The sequence below is a fragment of the Macrobrachium rosenbergii genome, chromosome 30 (genome assembly GCF_040412425.1).
Source record: "Macrobrachium rosenbergii isolate ZJJX-2024 chromosome 30, ASM4041242v1, whole genome shotgun sequence".
Classification (NCBI taxonomy): domain Eukaryota; kingdom Metazoa; phylum Arthropoda; class Malacostraca; order Decapoda; family Palaemonidae; genus Macrobrachium; species Macrobrachium rosenbergii.
In genome coordinates, this window is record NC_089770.1 from 4,708,501 (window position 1) to 4,728,500 (window position 20,000).

General features: G+C 38.3%; 1 protein-coding gene across 41 annotated transcripts in view; it reads left to right on the forward strand.

Annotated features, from left to right (window-relative positions):
* Positions 1–20,000, forward strand: part of Synd (protein kinase C and casein kinase substrate in neurons protein Synd) — a 266,290-nt gene that overhangs the window by 191,825 nt on the left and 54,465 nt on the right. For 6 of the 41 annotated variants that reach the window (XM_067131567.1, XM_067131593.1, XM_067131605.1 and 3 more), the window contains one exon: positions 4,927–5,017. The exons of the other annotated variants lie outside the window; for them this stretch is intronic. The gene's annotated coding sequence lies outside the window, so the exon portion shown is untranslated. The remainder of the gene's footprint in view (positions 1–4,926; positions 5,018–20,000) is intronic. 41 annotated transcript variants of the gene reach the window in all.

Below are 20,000 nucleotides of genomic sequence, written 5' to 3' on the forward strand. Positions count from 1 at the left end.
AAAAAACAAAAAAAGTGGCACGACATAAGAGTGTACATATCGTACAAATCAGCGCACAGAAATCGGGCCTTATCAGTCATGTTCAAAAGATATAAGCCTTAATAATCACCCGCGATTTCAAGGGCAGATCACCGACAACCTGAAAGCTTCGATTCGCCGGAATGAAATTCTATATTGCCGAGCAGATGGATGTTTCTTGTTACGGGCAAGTTTTTTTTTTATGTCTTAAATGGGCATTTCTCTGGTGTTGCAAGATTGCAGGATCGGGTTTATATCCCGTTGCAGGCCGGGATGCGAGTGTGGAAATCTGTTCTTTTTTGTGTAGTGGTGTGTTCATATAGACCTGGTAAATGGTGCATGATGTCGTGGGAATATTAATTAGAGGTGATTGGCGTATTTTGCGTTTGTGCCCACGACGCACAGCGTATATGCCTCCTATGTAAGTGTATTAACTGCCAATGATCTGTCAGTTTTCTGCACTGGGTTCATCCGCGATTCTACGGTAAAAGTATAAGTGTAAGGGATATATATATATAAGCTGTAGGTCCCGTTGCTAAGTAACTAATTGGTTCTTAGCCACGTAAAATGTCTAATCCTTCGGGCCAGCCCTAGGAGAGCTGTTAATCAGCTCAGTGGTCTGGTAAAACTAAGGTATACTTAAAAATTTTTATTTACATATATTTATATGTGTATGTATGATATTTATGTGTATGTATGTGTGTGTGTGCGGATACACACACACACACAACCTGAGACCCATTACTGTATAAAGTAGAACAATAGGTCCATAATTGAATTAAAGGATCACAGCTCTATAAAGTGAAATCATTTATATGCCTATTGTTCTTAATCCGCAATGGTATGTGATACGCCGATCAAACCCCTGCCCCCCCACCACCACACGCCAGTAATAGACCCCAGACTCTTGAATATCTCACAAGTAAAATAATTATTCAGTTTCTCTTACTTTTAATTGGTTCTCTCTCTCTCTCTCTCTCTCTCTCTCTCTCTCTCTCTCTCTCTCTCTCTCTCTCTCTCTCTCTCTCTCTCTCTCTCTCAAGGCATGTTCTTGAGCTTGCTTATTTCTTATTCTGTGTTAATGTTATTACCAAAGTATATGAGTCTCATAATTTTAAATTTAGAAAGTTCCTTTGGGAATTGTCAGGTCATTGAAAAGGAACTTTTAGTTATCTTTATTAAAATAACATTCAAGTTTATATGTTTTTTTTTTTAACTTAAAAAAAGAAATTGGGAACTAAGCCACGTTCTTTCACGTTTATTTTTTCTACCAAATCCAAATCAGAGGAATTTTTTTCAACGGCTTAAATGTGCAGAATATTTTCTCTTTGAAAGTTATTGGTGGTGGTTTCGAAGCCTGTCAAGGTATACAGATAAATTCCAAGCATGTCAAGATATATAGATAAATTTCAAGCATGTCAAGATATATAGATAAATTCCAAGCATGTCAAGATAGATAAATTCCAAGCATGTCAAGATATGTAGATAAACTCCAAGCATGTCAAGATATATAGATAAATTTCAAGCTTGTCAAGATATATAGATAAATTCCAAGCATGTCAAGAGATATAGATAAATTCCAAGCATGTCAAGATATATAGATAAACTCCAAGGATGTCAAGACATATATATAGATAAATAAAATTCGAGACACATAGATAGGCAAAGCAACAAACTAATATTATACCGGTTGTAATATTCGAAGCTTGCGATTCATTCCTGCTTGGAAAAGACTGATAAAGTTTACATTCAAAACAATTTATTTGCGATTTGAAAAATTCCTTTGAAACCGCGAATAAAAAGATCCTGTTCTAAGAGCACGATGAGAAAACTATTCTGAAAAATCCGAGTAAAAGCTCTTGTCACTAAACTGTGTTGGTATGTTCAACTGTCGGCTGCTTTCACTGTTTAAACTGTCTTTGGACGGTGAAAAAGAACAGCATGACTTGAACACCAGATAAAAAAAAAAATTGGCGATAATTCTTGATCGTTGTAGAAAGTGTCGGCTGGGAAAGCCCGTGATGGAAGAGTAATGTATTTTAGCTTGCAAAGTCTCTCTCTCTCTCTCTCTCTCTCTCTCTCTCTCTCTCTCTCTGTGTGTGTGTGTGTGTGTGTGTGTTGGAGTAAGCCACAGGTTTCTATGTTGTTTATGTTCTTAAGAAATTAAGACATATGATATGAATAGTTGAGCACTGAGAAATAAATGAAGTATGACTGTTTCTCAGTATCCAACTGTTAAGCTATTAAAAAGTAGGTATAACGTTTAATGTAAGTTTCTTGACAACAAGACTGGGTGTGTGTGTGTGTGTGTGTGTTTGTGTTTGTTTGTTTTGAACAGAACAGTCAAATTTAAGTATCTGAAAACCTTTAGGCAATACATCGCATTATCTACTGCGCTATTTAGTATATTACCTAGACGAATGACACCTTGGAAGTCTCTCTCTCTCTCTCTCTCTCTCTCTCTCTCTCTCTCTCTCTCTCTCTCTCTCTCTCTCTCTCTCTCTCGCTAAGAGTGAGCGTAAATTGCTGCGTTCTTATGCAGGTAAATGTGGCCACCGAACTTCGCCCTCATTTTCATAGATAAGATATGGGTAGCCCATATTCCTTGTATTATATTACTTAAAAAATGGGTGAGGGCTTGGATATAGTTTATAACAGCCGCATTGCGTTCCCTCTCCCTCTTCGAGGAATTTCGATCCCTGGAGGTGCATTGTGGTAAATTCCTACTGTGTGTTACTCTCGATGATATAGGTTTGTTATCGGTTTCAGATGAAGATCAATTCAATGAGGGCGCCTTTGACGTTCCATGGTAGACTGCCGTTTTGCAGTTAACCTTTACAGCTCTCAGAGGTCAAATTTTGACAGGAAAGTCTTTGTAACCGCCATTGAAAATATATTTGTGTGTTCTCAGGGATATGTCTTCCTCTTGGAGGAAGCAAAGGTAGAGATAGCTCGCGATAAGAGGGGCAGAGATGTATGAAAATTCTCCCGTACACCTCACGCGTTGCACTCTATAGGCATTACTTGAGGTTCTTTGCAGCGTCCCCTCGGCCCCTAGTTGCAACCCCTGTCATTCCTTTTACTGTACCTCCATTCATATTCTCATTCGTCCATCTTGGTATCCACCCTCTCCTAACAGTTGTTTCATAGTGCAACTGCGAGGTTTTCCTCCTGTTACACCTTTCAAACCTTTCTACTCTGAATTTCCCTTTCAGCGCTGAATGACCTCATAGGTCCCAGTGCTTTCCCTTGGGCCGAAAGTCTATATTCCATCCCTATATTCCAGGACAAGTATAAGATGGCGATAACAAGAAATAGTGTTTTGTGGCATTTTGAATGAAATTGTTCATAATGAGGCGTTATTTTCAAATTAGAGGCGTGGCTTCGGAATTCGTCTTCGCTTTCCTTACTCCCTTCACCCTCCCGGATACAACTCACTGCAGTCCTCTTTTGAGAAGCCACGTGCATGATCCGATACTTTTGCCAACAGAGGCACAATGGGCCTTTTCTGAATTGGGCCTAAATCGTTATAATGCCCCATCCCCCCCACCTCCGATGCCTTGCGGTCGATCTCGGGGTCTCCCGCTGGAAAGTCTACTCTGGTCTTCATTGTAGTACAATGGAAGGTCTAGACCTTGGTACAATGAGTACCAATTGGCATGGGATAGATTACACTCCGGATAATTTAATCGCTCTTCTCTTTTTCATCCTTGTGAAACAGTTCCCGCGAACTTTTCGTCGTCTGGCCAAAGTCTAGTCGACCAGACCAGAATGTGCTACTAAGTGTCCTCTCTCTCTCTCTCTCTCTCTCTCTCTCTCTCTCTCTCTCTCTCTCTCTCTCTCTCTCGTGGAGGAACTTTCCCTATGACCAGAGTATAATCTGTTGGCAATGATCTCGACATTGCTTTGTTACTGTAAATGTTTACATTTTTGTGTTTATAGACCAGCAAACTACTGTCAGTGTTTTAATTTTTGTGTCTTTAGAGACCAGTAAACCCAGTATTATATTTACTCGGTCGGTTTCTTCAGGTCATATTGATATTAGGTACATAAGTTTGAGATGGTGTTTCCTATTTGATTTTGTTTACTAAATTACCTGTTGATAGATAGAAAAGTGATAATTTTCAAATGAGATTATATATATATATATATATATATATATATATATATATATATATATATATATATATATGAGTATATGCAATTTTACAGGAATAACAACAAAATATAATATAAAAACGTTTGACTTGAAGTGAAACAAAGCCGTGCAAGATCTTTCTCCATTGCTCCAAGGCAGTTTCAAGCAAGCTACACGCAATGGAACAAAACATTACAAAGGGGAAATCACTTTTAGAAACACCAGCTAAGCTAAAAACGGGGGCGTATAACCAATTTAATGCATACAATGGTCATTACATTTGAATTTAATCTTCAGGGGAGGAACAGGTGTCTGGGATTAACCCTTGGCTCAGGAGTGTATAGACCTGGGCTTATATTGGTGTTATTTTCCTTTGTTAGTTCTTGTTGTATATTTAAGGATTTTCACTTAGACGCACAAAAAGAGCATTGATTCCTTTAGTCAGTTGTAATTAGACATTTATGTTGGTATATTCTGACCGTAATGAAGTGAATCACAGTCCATACGCGGGATTTTTTAAGTAGAGTTGGAAATTTGTTGAGGGGAATGTCTTAAATGTATTCTTTTAGGGTTATGAAAGATTTCAATCATTTATATTATAATATATATATATATACATATATATATATATATATATATATATATATATATATATATATATACATACACACATATATATATATATATATATATATATATATATGTATATGTGTATGTATTAATAAACATTTTACATTTTATGCTAATTATTCTTTTTCTATTTTTCTCAGGTACGTAAATGGCTCAGGAGAAATTCTTAAATTTAAGAGATGAACTAATAGTCTGATCACTCGGGTATCAGAGAACCATCTGCTCCTTCAAGTAAGTAGTTTACATTGGAATTACGTATATTGACACCCACCCTTTCTCACTCTCAAAATCCTCCGATCTTTTACGTGTATTTAAAGTATCTTTGAATGGAAAACGAAGTGGTAATTCGCAAATGAAGTATAAGCTTTCCATCACTGAATCACCCATACAAGAAACCGTGTTCGCGCGTTTGACCAGGTAACGTAGTGAGAATGATCAACCTGCATCTACAACTTTCGATAGAAACTCAGAGGTGGCCCTGCTCGGTGCGTCGAGGTAGGGAGGGCAAAGATTATTAACGTTAAACCTGACGTTAAAACCACTGCTGGTGAAACTGCTCCTGTTGTGTGGCAGCATGGAGAAAGGGGGAAGGGGAGGACTTCGTAGGTCATGTAGCCTGAAGGGGGGAATTGGGTGTGATCCGCCCATAGCAGTACAACGAGTTACAGCGCCGATTGTGGTGGCAGTAGGTGGCTCCTTCAGGTTAACTATCTCAAGGTCGACGTGTAGAGAGTGGCCGGTGGAAGGCTTGAAATTCTTCAGCATGCCTTGCGACCTTTTGTATATCGTGCGTGCGCGCGCGCGCGGGTGAGTGTGTGTGTGTGTGTGTGTATATATATATAATGTTTATATATATGTGTGTGTATATATATATGGTGTGTGGGTATGTATACTGTGGGGAATTCACAGGCGTAATGGAATTCGTTCCCTTCCTTTGATTTCCCCCTATCATTCAGCTTGATTTTTAGGGGGAAATTCGTCTGTAACTTTTCCTGCTTAACTGAGCCTAATCTTGAGCGTAAGCCCGTCTCTTTACGTAAATGAGGAGATCCACCGATACTGAATTCTTCTCTCTCTCTCTCTCTCTCTCTCTCTCTCTCTCTCTCTCTCTCTCTCTCTCTCTCTCTCTCTCTCTCAGCCGGGAACTGTTAGTGTGTAGGATTTAATTAAAACCGGTGTCAGGGGGTCGAGTCAAAACTTTAAAAATTGGGAAGTTGAGATTAAAACCCGAACTTGATTTTCCAAGTAGGTGATTTTCTAGTACCCGAGGGGCACTTATCAAGAGAGAGAGAAGAGAGAGAGAGAGAGAGAGAGAGAGAGAGAGAGAGAGAGAGAGAGGCTGCAAAAACTGCTAGCCATTTATTTGAATCCTCAAGAGTTAGGAATCACTTGAGAGAGAGAGAGAGAGAGAGAGAGCTGCAAAAACTGCCAGCCATTTATTTGAATCCTCAGGAGTTAGGAATCACGTGAAAGAGAGAGAGAGAGAGAGAGAGAGAGAGAGAGAGAGAGAGAGAGAGAGATTGCCACAACTGCTATCAATTTATGAATCCTCTAGAGTTAGGAACCACCCAGGTACCTGCTATCGTAGATGACACTACCTCGTAGGAATGCAGCGACTGGTGTGGTTCTAGAAGTGGTTTCAGGTCCTGCTTTTGCAACCCTTGGCTTAGGGGACGATGGATTGAAGATAAAATCCTTTTCCTTTGGCATTACGAAGCTGTGATTGGTCAGAATCTTTTTCTCTTGGCATTACGAAGCTGTGATTGGTCAGAATCTTTTTCTTTTGGCATTACGAAGCTGTGATTGGTCAGAATCTTTTTATTTTGGCATTACGAAGCTGTGATTGGTCAGACAAGTATTCATTTTCTCTTTGAAAGAACTCATTGGTCAGTCTTGTGAAAGTGAAGAATTGCAAGTGTTGTCTGATTTAGATACTAAATGTAATTGTCGTTATAGAAATTTTGTCAAATCTCTTTTAAGAAACTCTTCAGTAATGAAGTTCAAAAGTTTTTTATTCGTGAAAAACTACGTTCAATCCTGTTTTAGTTATGTTAATTGTTTGTTTAAAGTAATTATTGACAAAATTCATTGTTTTCCAAATCCTGATTAATAGAAATACTGCAATGCTTGCTTTCCAGAAACCCAAGATCACCCTTGGTGGGCCATATTCAAAAATAACCTTCCCCCCAAGAGATAGTATGTTTTTGGTAAAATATTAGGGTACAAATAACATAAGAATGGTTATTCTGAGTTAAGTACCGGTTGAATCCCTGCTAATCTCAGAATTAGGGGAAAAATAAGGGTCCAGTTGATAAGGCTAAATCCCCCAAAATTGCAAGTTTTAATTTTTTTGTCAAAAGGATTTGTTAACTGTCGTTGCCTTGCTTAGAATGTCACTTTAAATTGAATGAAACTTGAATGGTAATATCTGGTCCCTTTATGTAAATGATAAGTAAATGTTCATTTGTGTCCATAGATGAATCCATCAGTGGGGACTGAAATTGAAGCTGGTCATACATTGAACCATCTTGCATATGCATGTGCAAAGGCTTATGTTTGCTCAACATCTGGTATTGATTGATTCCTAATGCTATAGATAACTGACAAAAAAAAAGAAGTATACCTTAGTTTTACCAGACCACTGAGCTGATTAACAGCTCTCCTAGGGCTGGCCCGAAGGATTAGACTTATTTTACGTGGCTAGAACCAATTGGTTACCAGCAACGGGACCTACAACTTATTGTGGAATCCGAACCACATTATATCGAGAAATGAATTTCTATCACCAGAAATAAATTCCTCCTACTCTTCATCAGCCGGCCGGGGAATCGAACTCCGTTCTAGCGAGTTCCAGTCCACAGCTCTACCGACTCACCAACGAAGAGCTTGATAACTGAGAAAATTAGAGCTTTCGATATACGGAAAGGGTTTCCAACTTGCCTTTTCTTGTGGGTTTCTTGATTCTCGGTATAAACAACCCCTGATTTTTTACTGCAGTTCGTGAATACAGTATATACCTTCAGATCTTGGTATGTTTTATGAATCATTGTTATTTTTAGTTCCACAATCAGGTAATCTGGCCATAATTTCTTATAACAAATGAGTGATTATTTTAGTGCTTTGATTAGCGAGAAGGGATGAATGTGTATTTTGACCGGAAATGACAGTATTAGGATGTTTTGATAACATAAAATCAAGTTATAAGGTCTCAGTGATTCTTGCATGATTGAGATTCATTTAAAACGTTTATTTTATTTTTGCCTGAAAAATTGTGACTACCTTGTCTTACAGAGGGAGGACTGTCTTCATCTAAGGAAACACCACTCGTAGAAGTGGAGCTTATGTATATGTTTGTTGTATAATTGAAGCCAGCTTTACTTAAGGAGGTATAGAGCTTGCCACTAACTTACCAGTTTGGAGTCATATACGCTTTAAGTGAAGTTTACTCCACTTTTCAAAAGTGGAGCCTGTTTTATTGCGAAGATGGAAGTAACCTCTCTCTCTCTCTCTCTCTCTCTCTCTCTCTCTCTCTCTCTCTCTCTCTTCTCCTCCTCCTCCTCCTCCTCCTCCTCCTCCTCCTCCTCCTCCTTCCTTTTCGAGAATGAGCTCAGAGAGAAAGAGAAGAGAGAGAGATTCAAATGAATTCTGATGTCTCTTCCCGATCCACCCACACCACCCGTGTATATGGCTTCCACATCTCGTTGACAAATGTCGGCGAACAGTTGATGGCATTCTCGGGCGAACGTCACTGTGAAAGAAAGAATGAAACGAGAGAGAGAGAGGATAATAAGTAATTAGTATGGGTCCTATTCTGAGGATGTGAGATGAGACCGTATAGACTTTATGACGGTGTTGAATTTGGATGTCGATAACGTAATACATTACAGAAGGATAACGTCATGGCTGGATTTACCCTCTCTCTCTCTCTCTCTCTCTCTCTCTCTCTCTCTCTCTCTCTCTCTCTCTCTCTCTCTCTCTCTCTCTCTTTAATTTTATTTTGAAAAAAGTTACAAATCAGATTCTCTCTCTCTCTCATTTGTTTTGAAAAATGTTACAAATAAGACTCTCTCTCTCTCTCTCTCTCTCTCTCTCTCTCTCTCTCTCTCTCTCTCTCTCTCTCTCTCTCTCTCTCTCTCTCTCTGTTACAAATCAGAGAGGTCTGCGTAAGTATGGACTTGCGGGCAAACCCATTTCCGCCTTTTTAGGGGTGATGCTTTAACCCGTAAAGCAGCACCAATTTTGAAAGTTTGTTAATTTTCCATAGTTTAAAATGGACTCCTTTTTTACCCATTTTCATTTTTTAATATTGGTTTTATTATTCTTGTCATTAATTAAACTGTCATATGTCATTACCCGAATGACCTCGTAAATATCAAGCGGTTGACCTTTGGCTTCAAATCTATGTCATCCACCCATCCATTAGGAGGATTAAGTCAAGAAGGCTAATGGTTCTTGCATCCTTCAATTCCCCGAAAATAGCCCAGGCTCGACGGAAATCCTAGAAAGGTAGAGAAAAGGAAAGCAGCGAGTTCCTTTACTCCAAAGGAAGCGGTATGGCCGCTTTTTGAAGGCTAGGAGTTTTTGAATTAGCATTCCGAGTTGGCAATATATCTCGGAAAACTTGAAGCGCTTGCTGAGTAAAATGGTGGCGCAGGAATGATGGTCGTCTGGGGTATGTTAACAACAGTTGAAGGTCTTTATCTGTTCTGCATCTATAATACAAATACATAATAAAATAATATATGTAAATGATAAAATAAATACAAATAATAAAAAAAGGGTCGGCGGAAAAGGGAATGTCATGTTTATTCTGTGTAACTGATGTTCGGTTTTTTTTTACTCATCTCTTATTACTCATTTTTTTTTTACCCACCTCTGGTACTCATTTTTTTTTACCCATCTCTGTGACAGTCCATATTCTGACGAGCAAAAGACGCTAAAAGTCAAAGGCGGTCATTTTCTCTCATTAAACAGAAGTTAATTATATTCATCATACAGTATACCGAATTGGATCATCGAATAATGATATTCATTATACATTATACCGAATTGGATCATCGGTGCCACTGTAATTGTATCATATACATGGATGCATTCTTCGACCTCGATTCAGTGTGTTATGGCGTGTTATCACGTTATTGGATAATCTCCTGCAGGAACATAGATTGTGGAGCATTCTAGATCGCCTGTGTGACCAGAATAAAAAAAAAAAAAAACTCGTCTCCAGGACCGCATTCCGTTAGCTTATTTATTTCGTGGTTGCACTCACCCCTGCATTTCATTAATGGGGGAATTTAATTTGAATTCAAAGTGAAAGTGGGATGATCAGTGCAGCCGGGATCAGATGAGGTTCGTGTTAGATTTAAAAAGAAAAAAAAAAGTGTTGATGCATGATGGGTAAGGGCTAGTTATGATTGTTTTTTATTATAGAAAAAAAAGTCTGTCTTGATGCATGATGGGTAAGGACGAGTGATGATTTTTTTTATTTGTTTGTTAGATCAAAACTACTGAGGCTAGAGGGCTGCAAATTGGTATGTTGATAATCCACCCTCCAGTCATCAAACATACCAAATTGCAGCCCTCTAGCCTCAGTAGTTTGTATTTTATTTAAGGCTAAAGTTAGCCATAATCGTGCCGCTGGCAACGATATAGGACGGCCCACCACGGCCGGCTGGGAGTTTCATGGGCCGCGACTCATACAGCATTATACCGAGACCACCGAAAGATAGATCCATTTTTGATAGCCTTGATTATACACTCAACAGAAAACTCGATTGCGCCGAAGAAACTTCGTCGAATTGTTTACTTGGTTTCTATAGGAGTTGATTCTGAACCTTATTTATGCACCAGTGTTTTAGATGCATCCTCTTGCCATAAGGATTCCTGTGCAAGTCGATAAGGATTCGAGAAGTGTGACTTCTTAATCAGTCCTTGAAGGGCCGTGTTTCCCGTTAGGATTCTTACTCCAGCGGCAGAGTTCCTGTTCCTGCAATGGAGATCTCTGCCCATGGGTAAATAACTTCTCTTTTTTTAATGTTTTGATGTTTTTTCTCTTCGTTTTATGTGTCTGTCGATGTCCTTACTCAGACGTCGGATTTGGGAACAATGGGAGTGAGCCGTGCCCCTGTATAACTTCGGAAAGGATATATCTCAGGCCCCTTCAGAGGTGGAGAGGAAACGGCTGTGGGCCCTTACGAGAAGACTACCTTTTACTGTTACATAACTCCTGTGATAACGGTAAACAGAATTTGTAATTTGATTTTTAGTTATTATTATTCAGATAATGGAAAGAGAAGAATGCAGATATTCTACAAAATAATTAACGAACAAAATAAGGACACGTTTGCAGTTTCTTTACGAGAACATTCTCCTGAAAAAGAAATTCCTGATATGACAAAGGGGCCAACACACCATGAGCAGCAATGTTCGGTGGGGCCTTTAATACCTTTAAAATGGTATAAATCTTTAAATGCATTCTCTCTCTCTCTCTCTCTCTCTTTTGCCCGTTAGTCAGCCAACAATCAAGTACATGATTCACAGCTTAATTCAACAAAGGCACATCAGATTTTCAAGGGAATCCTTCGTCCCCGAGAGAGAGAGAGAGAAAGAGAGAGAGAGAGAGAGTGAGGCAATGAACAAACAACAACGGAATACCAGAAAATCCTAAATTAACATTGTAACCAAATTAATCATAATTCCAGCCGTGTATTTATAGGCCTTGTTTTAACGAGGGAATTTAATTGTTGCTCGACATTTACATAAAATATTTGGGTTTTGTTTACTGAGTAAAGTGGAGCAAATTGCCTGCAATAATGCTGTATTTCGGAGATTAGAAGGAAATGCATTATGTACAGATGTATTCAATGTTGATTTCAGTAGAAATATAATGGAAGGGAGTGAGGAGATTGCATGTGTGGTCGACAGTATGAATATAAATGCCGTTTGACTCGGGTTGAAATGTTGTAAAATACAGAAGTTTTTCCATATGATTGTTTCTTTTCTGTGCTGGGAAATGTATGGGAGAGAACTGGATTCTCTCTCTCTCTCTCTCTCTCTCTCTCTCTCTCTCTCTCTCTCTCTCTCTCTCTCTCTCTCTCTCTCTTTTCTGCAGTATGTCTAGTTTTGTTCTTGATAGAAATACATCATAAAATATCCTGCTCATGATGTCAAACGTTTAAATACTGTAAATTTACCTGTAGTTAACATCAGCTGAAAGGTTCAGCCTTTTTCATCAGACAGACTTTCAGTAACAATACCTCTGAAAAGTGTGTGTGTGTGTGTGTGTTGTGAGACTGTCTGTCTGTCTGTAAATGTCCATTTCAGTCTGTGAAGAAAGGAATATATATATATATATATATATATATATATATATATATATATATATATATATATATATATATATATATATATATATATATATATATATATATTATCAGACTTTCAGTAATGATGCTTAGCAGAAGTGTGTGTGTGTGTCTGTCTGTAAATGTCCTTTTCAGTCTATGAAGAAGAAATACTTTTTTTTTAAGAGACTTTCAGTAATAATACTTAGCAGAATTCTCTCTCTCTCTCTCTCTCTCTCTCTCTCTCTCTCTCTCTCTCTCTCTCTCTCTCTCTCTCTCTCTCTCTCTCTCTGTCCTTTTCAGTCTATGAAGAAATATCCTTTTTTTATAAAAGAGACTTTCAGTAATAATACGAAGCAGAAGTGTCTGTGTCTATGTCTGTGTGTGTGTCTCTTTCCGTCTCTCTCCTTTCCCGTGCATGAAGACGAAACATGTGGCACCAGTTTCGAAGACCTACTTCCACCCTGGCGTTTCCCTTGCTTGCATCAGAAATTCCTCCGTAATCTAAGGTCACCCGTTGTCTTGGTGTGTGTGAGTGACGTTGGGCGTTGCAGCTTTGGATATCAACAATCTGATTTCGAACGTCTCGCCACCCATACCTCTCCTATTATCGTCATCTCTTCCAGCCTTTCACTTTCACTCGCAGTAGACCTTATGTGAAAGTGGGTTTAACTTGGGCGTCGACTTCGGGAGTGTTTATCTTTGTCTGGCGTTTGAAGTGGCTGTGGGAGTGAGTAATTGCGTTTTGTTAGGGAGAATGGATGTTAAAAGCCTTGTAGTTGTGGAAAAGTAGCGTTCGTGTGAGGTGTTGACAGAAATTGCAAGGAAAGGTTCAGCGTTTTATTTGGGCGAGGCAGAATACTTGAGGCACCTTCGTGAGTCATACGTGGGTCGACCTGGTCAGTTGATTAGGTCACTGGTAATTGAGTGTGGTAGGTCATACCCGGCGTGGGCAAGAGATGGAGTAGCAACCTGGTCTTGAAAGACTTCCACAGAAACAGTGGACAGTCATCCCCCTCTGAAGGGGAAAGGTCTGTTGCGTCAAAAATAAAAATGAAATAAAAAAAAAATAAGTCTTGAGAGCCTATATTTACAATGACTAGAAACTTAGTTGTCAAAATCCAAAGGAAACTTTACTGGTTAAGAAGAGACGACATCCAGCCAGACTTAATTTGTTGGAGTGATGAAACTTAGTTACCAGATCTCAGGTAATTAATTACATAGGGTTTTGGTGTCAAGCCTGGAACGTTTGAAACAAGAATGATCAATCCAGCCCCCAAAAGATCCCAGGGTTTTGGTTTCTTAAGCCTGGAACGTTTGAAACAAGAATGGTCAATCCAGCCCCCAAAAGATCCCATCTACTCACAGTTTACCTTGAAATTTCTGTCAGAATCGATTCATTTGTTACAAGTAATGTTCCTCACGTCAAGTAAAACTATAAAATTCCACTTACAAATTTTTGACATGTCTTGCCAAGAAATAGTGGAAACAAACAAAAGCCGAATCAAATCACAACCTCCCTGAAGTAGGTAATAACGACAACCAGTGATAATAATAGCGAGGCCACCAATCAATAACAATTACAACACCTCGTGTCGAAACCAACAGTAACTCTATTTGAGCTGCAACAAAAGCCCTCCAAGACGTAGAATTAAAAGAGAATTTCCATTTTATCCAATGCACAAAAGCAAGTCGAAGCAAATCATGGCCTCAAGTGGCAGAAACGGGGACCTGTCAGACAGCCCGCCCGTGTGAACCGAGGAGGTCAAAGAAAGTAAAATGCTGCGGTGATCACCTGTCGCCACGCCCACTCGCCCCGCCTCACCTCCGTGACCCGTGACTTGACTCTCTCTCTCTCTCTCTCTCTCTCTCTCTCTCTCTCTCTCTCTCTCTCTCTCTCTCTCTCTCTCTCTCTCGATTCCTGGTTGGGACTCTCACCCTCGTTTGACCTTGCTCCGCATGTTGGAGCAGGAGGGGAGGAGGTGGAGGAGGAAGAGGATGCAGTTCGAGGTCGTCATGCACTGTCGGTTTCTTCCCCCGTGATATGGATGGTGGCAGATCTTCTCTCTCGTTCTGTACGTGATGGAAATTTGCGTTCGTTATTGTCTTAATTGTTCCTCTGTTCTGGATAATGGTAGCGATTCTTCTTAGTAATAATGATGTTAGTGGTGACGGGTGTTTCTGCTTTATTGTTTTGTCTCTTGAATGATGGCAGTTGTATAAATATTGTTTCAATTCTAGAAATATTGTTTTGTCTCTTGAATGATGGCAATTCTACAAATATTGTTTTGTCTCTTGAATGATGGCAATTCTACAAATATTGTTTTGTCTCTTGAGTGATGGCAATTCTACAAATATTGTTTTGTCTTTTGATTGATGGCAATTCTACATAATAGCAATTCTTATTGTTTTGTCTCTTGAATGATGGCAATTCTACAAAATTGTTTTTGTCTCTTGATTGCAATTCTACAAATATTGTTATGTCTCTTGAATGATGGCAATTCTACAAATATTGTTTTGTCTCTTGAGTGATGGCAATTCTACAAATATTGTTTTGTCTCTTGAATGATGGCATTTCTACATTTCTTTAACTGTAACAGAAATGAACTTTTTAATTACATTACATCTTGATATTAAGCAACGTTATCCTACAATTTTCTTGAAATATTATGGATTCATTTATGTTGTCGCTCAATACAGTATATTTATCTACGTTACTCTACACCCAACACCTTGAATTATACAAGTTATCAGAAAACAGGTTTCGCCAACCAGTATTAGGCATTAAACTGCACCCTTGAGCCAGTAGCCTTATCTTCAGAAACACGATCCTGACATGAAAACAATAAAGAATTGTAAAGTTAGTCATACAATAAAGAAATGTAAAGTTAGCTGTAATATGTTACACTAGTCGCCAGTGACTAGAATAATCTTTTGTCCGAAACTTATCACTAGGCCACGTGCAAATGACTTGAATAAACGTATGTAAGGCTTTGTCTTTGAACATTGGGTGAGTGACTTGAGCAATCACAGCCCTCAATTTGTCATCAGACCGTGTCTGACTTGAATTAATATATTCCAAATAAACATGTTTCAGACCAATGACTGGGACGTGAAGAAACATACTCCTTAACTGTGCCGTAGGTAGCATTCAAGATATGGATTCTTGAGAAATTAAGAAAGTCCTTAGCATATTTATTGACCAGGGAAATTAAGAGTCTTTAGACTATTTTTTTTACCAGGGAAATAAGAAAGCTTTGAAAATGTTTATTTACTAGGTAAAATAAGAGTATTATGAAATATTTTTATACCAGGTATAAATTAAGAAAGACTCAAATATTCATTTACTTGGTAAATTAAGAAAGTCTTTAAAATATTTATTCACCAGGAAAAATAAGAGTCTTTTAAAATATATGTACCAGGTATAAATTAAGAAAGTCTTTTAAAATATTCATTTACCCGGTAAATTAAGAAAGCCTTTAAAATATTTATTTCCCAGGGAAATTAAGTGTCTTTAAAATATTTATTTGCCTTTGATATTTGTAAATGAACATTTTAAAGACCCTCAAATTTCCTGCTTCTAGGATGACCTACTGGCATGCCACTGTCCCAATTTAAGCGTCTTAATCGGACCCAGATACCCGAGACCCATATTGGTGTTTGTGCCATTAACGATGAGTACGTTATATCTATATCAAGACGATAAGTACTTGTTCTTCAGTGATAAGGTGCCATTGTTTTCTGGATTTTGCTGTTAATTACCTAATTTTTTTTTTTTTTCGATTAAAGGGCGCCGTTCAGGTCTCCGTGTGACGCAAGTGTTAATACAGGATGTATTCAGCATTTACTTGACTGAATTTTCTTCTTTTGTAATGTTCGTAATATTATTTTCAAATCATTCCAAGGAGTTTTATTTTTATTTTATTTAATTTTGGTATTTTTCGTTCTCTATTTCTATTGACTATCATACATTTTGGTAGCGAAATTGTCACAGTATAGTCAATATTAACCTTAAGTATATAGAGTAATATTCAACACCAGATTGTGTGTGGTTGGGCCGGGTTGGGGGAGGTTGGTGTAATATTTTTTTTTTTTTTCATCTTGCAGTTGGAAATTGTTGATTATAATTACCACTTTTATAAGAGTTGCAATAGTTGTTTTTTGTTTGTTTTAACCGAGCAACCCCTGAACTCCACTACGTAGAAGTGGATGACGATAAGGGCATAACAAGGTCCTTTAAACATACCCAGTGTATATTTAAAGGACCTTGGGTATAAGAGTATTGCTCAGAAATATTTACTTGTATTCTTCATTTTTATTAATGCTTTCTGGTAAGTTCTATGGCTCAGTAACAACTACTTTATTGTATCTGAGTAGTTTCTAATCTCCGTTCATCTTGACGTAGAAAAAAATCGTAGAATGCGTAGCAAGTTAGAAAAACCGTAGAATGCTTAGCAAGTGAGAAGAAATTGTAGAATGCTTAGCAAGTGAGAAATAATAGAAAGCGTAGTGAGAAAAAAAATCGTAGAATGCGTAGCAAGTGAGAAAAAATCGTAGAATGCGTAGCAAGTGAGAAAAAATAGTAGAATGCATAGCAAGGGAGAAAAAATATAGAATGCTAGTGAGAAATAATCATAGAATGCTTAGTAAGAAAAAATCGTAGAATGCGTAGCAAATGAGAAAAAAGTCGGAGAATGTATAAAGAGAAAAAAAAAATCGTAGAATGCTTAGCAAGTGAGAAAATATCATAGAATGTATAGATAAAAAAAACAGAATGCTCAGTGATAAAAAAATCGTCGAATGCTTGGTAGGAGAAAAAAAATCGTAGAATGCTTAATGAGAAAAAAATCGTAGAATGTGTATTTAGAAGCGGAGTAAAAACATACTGAGCCCGTGCATTTCACCTTCGATAAGGTCAGCCATAACGAGATCTACACAGTGGGCAGTAACGGCTTCCGGGGGTTACCGCTTAACAGTGAGTTTATGATGTGCTAATCGCTATTATTAGCGACTGCTGTTTAATTGGGGAGGGTCATTGTTATCTCAAATATTCGTTGATGAGAATGCGAGTTGCTTCCTTAGTTAGCATGCCTTGTGTGGTGCTAATAAAGATACTTCCCAGTTAGGTAATTAGTTGCAATTCTCTCTCTCTCTCTCTCTCTCTCTCTCTCTCTCTCTCTCTCTCTCTCTCTCTCTCTCTCTCTCTCTCTCTCTCAGTGACAGTCATTTAATTGCATTCTTATGCTGCAAGAGATCACATTCTCAGTTACAAGAGGTTATATTTTTGCCTACAAGAGATTATATTTTTAGTCTACAAGATTTGACGTTTTTAGTCTACAAGAGATTATTTACATTCTTAGTCTACAAAAGATTATATTTTTAGTCTACAGGCGATTACATTCTTAGTCCACAAGAGACTACATTCTCCTCAGTCTACAAGAGCTTACATTTTCAGTCTACAAGAGATTACATTCTCAGTCTACAAAAACAAAACATTACATTCTCAGTCTACAAGACATTACATTCTCAGTCTACGAGAGTTTACATTCTCAGTCTACAAGATATTACATTCTCAGTCTACAAGAGACTACATTCTTAGTCTACAAGAGATTACATTCTCAGTCTACAAGAGATTACATTTTTAGTCTACAAGCTACAAGAGATTACAATCTCAGTCCACAAGCGATGACATTCTTAGTCTACAAGTGATTACATTCTTAGTTTGCAAGAGACTACATTCTTAGTCTACAAGAGATTACATTCATAGTCTACAAGAGATTATTAATTTTTACATTCTTAGTCTACAAGAGGTTACATTCTTAGTCGACAAGAGGTTACATTTTTAGCCTACAAGCGATTACATTCTCAGTCTACAAGAGACTACATTCCCAGTCTACATGAGACTACATTCTCAGTCTACAGGAGATAACATTCTCATGGTGTTATGTAGTGATGGCGCCTTGTGCTTCTCTTTTATTCCAGACGTTGATGTCATGAGGTTGATAAATGCACGGACAGCTGGAGGCGGTATTGTTTTCGGGGGGTGTGTCAATGACTTACATAAAAGAGTTGCGTTAGCGTGTTACGTAATGGCCTGAATATATGTAGGCCCAGTGGAGAGAGAGAGAGAGAGAGAGAGGATCTTAGGTGTTATCTATACGGAAACAGAGTGGGAATCTGAAGACTATGAATTGTTTCCTAGGATGGAATGGGTCTCTTTTGTGGGCAAGACGAGAGAGAGAGAGAGAGAGAGAGAGAGAGAGAGAGAGAGAGAGAGAGAGAGAGATAAGCTTTGCATGACATCATAAAAAGAAACGGGAAAGAGAGAGAGAAATGAGAGGAATAAGGAATATGTGACTCGCCAAAAAGGCGTTCTGGTTAACTTCAACTAATAATCTGTCCCAAAATTAAGGTCTTTCAGTAACAAACTTGACAGAAGTGCACTATCAAAGGTACGGGAATGGAATTCATGGCCAGCCTTGATTATTCAGCGCGGTAGGTTGCTGCTCATTGATTTGTTGCAAAATTGCTGTCGCGTGCAGGACCCGTTAGCATAAGTACTTTGTCAAGGAACGTGAATTATACTCGTAGCTTGTTTTAGTTTTTTGGGTTGTGGATTGATTAATTGATCGATTTCAAGCACGTCTGTAATGACTTTTGTGACCTGCAGTCGTGAACGCAATGCATTTCTGTTCTGTATCAGTTAAATAACTTTTGTTTGCCCAGTTACATTTTGTGTGTTTTTATTATATTTTCTATAACTTCCGTTTAAGTTTTTCATACTGGTCCTAAATGAACTTTGGATAAGACTCGTAGAAATATTAAGACCTACCAGTTGATTTAGCTTAATAAAAACGAACACGATCCGGCTAGACACCCGCCCGTTTTAGTCGTGAAACCGGAATCCTCCTAAGGGTGTGAACTCGTATCCCAAATGGGCTAGTTCTTCCCCCCCCCTCGCACCTCCAGAAACCTGGGAATTTCGGGCGACCTGGAACCCGGGTGCGACCAGGTGCGGTACATCACGGCTTTGACTGGACTAGTAAAATGGATACTGAATGCAAATGAAAGGCTGAATTCTCTGAATGGAAGCGAAAGGTTGATTTTGTGTTGAGGCTGAATGTGTGTGAAGGCAAACTAAAGGTTGAATTGTTCGAAGGCGAACTGTAGGTTGAATTGTGTGAAGGTGGGCACTCTGTAAAGACTGAAATGTGTGAATGTTAGCGAAAGTGTGAGTTGTATGAAGCTTGTCAATGTTTAAGTGCTTGTAACTCGGTGATTATTTGTTGTATATCGTACAAAAAGAGACTCTACTTCAGCATTAACTACAACCTGGATATTATTATTATTATGAAGTAAGCATAAAGCCTATTACTTTAAAGAAAGAAGCATCTATACAATTGAATGCTCATGTAAAATAAAATCAAAGGAAAGGATATAAACCAAACCTCAGATAAAGATAAATAAACAAACAAACTGCTGTTACCTAGAAATTAGAACAAAATTCTGAAACAAGATCTTGAATAACTTACTTCTTCCACGAAACATCTATATCAATCGGAAACAAAAGTCTTTGAATTGACGTACCAGCTGACATAATGATTTTTATCAAGGTCGGATTCCGCAGGGGGGTAATACCGTCAATGCACCTTACGTGGTGGACTGTAGGCATTACTTAAGGGTCTTTGCAGCGTTCTCTCGGCCCCCAGCTGCAACCTCTTTCATTCCTTTTGCTGTACATCCGTTCATATTCTCTTTCTCCTATCTGACTTTCCACCCTCTCCAACGATTTTTTCATAGTGCAACTGCCAGGTTTTCTGCCTATCACACCTTTCAGACCATCTGACATTCAATTTCTCTTTCAGCGCTGA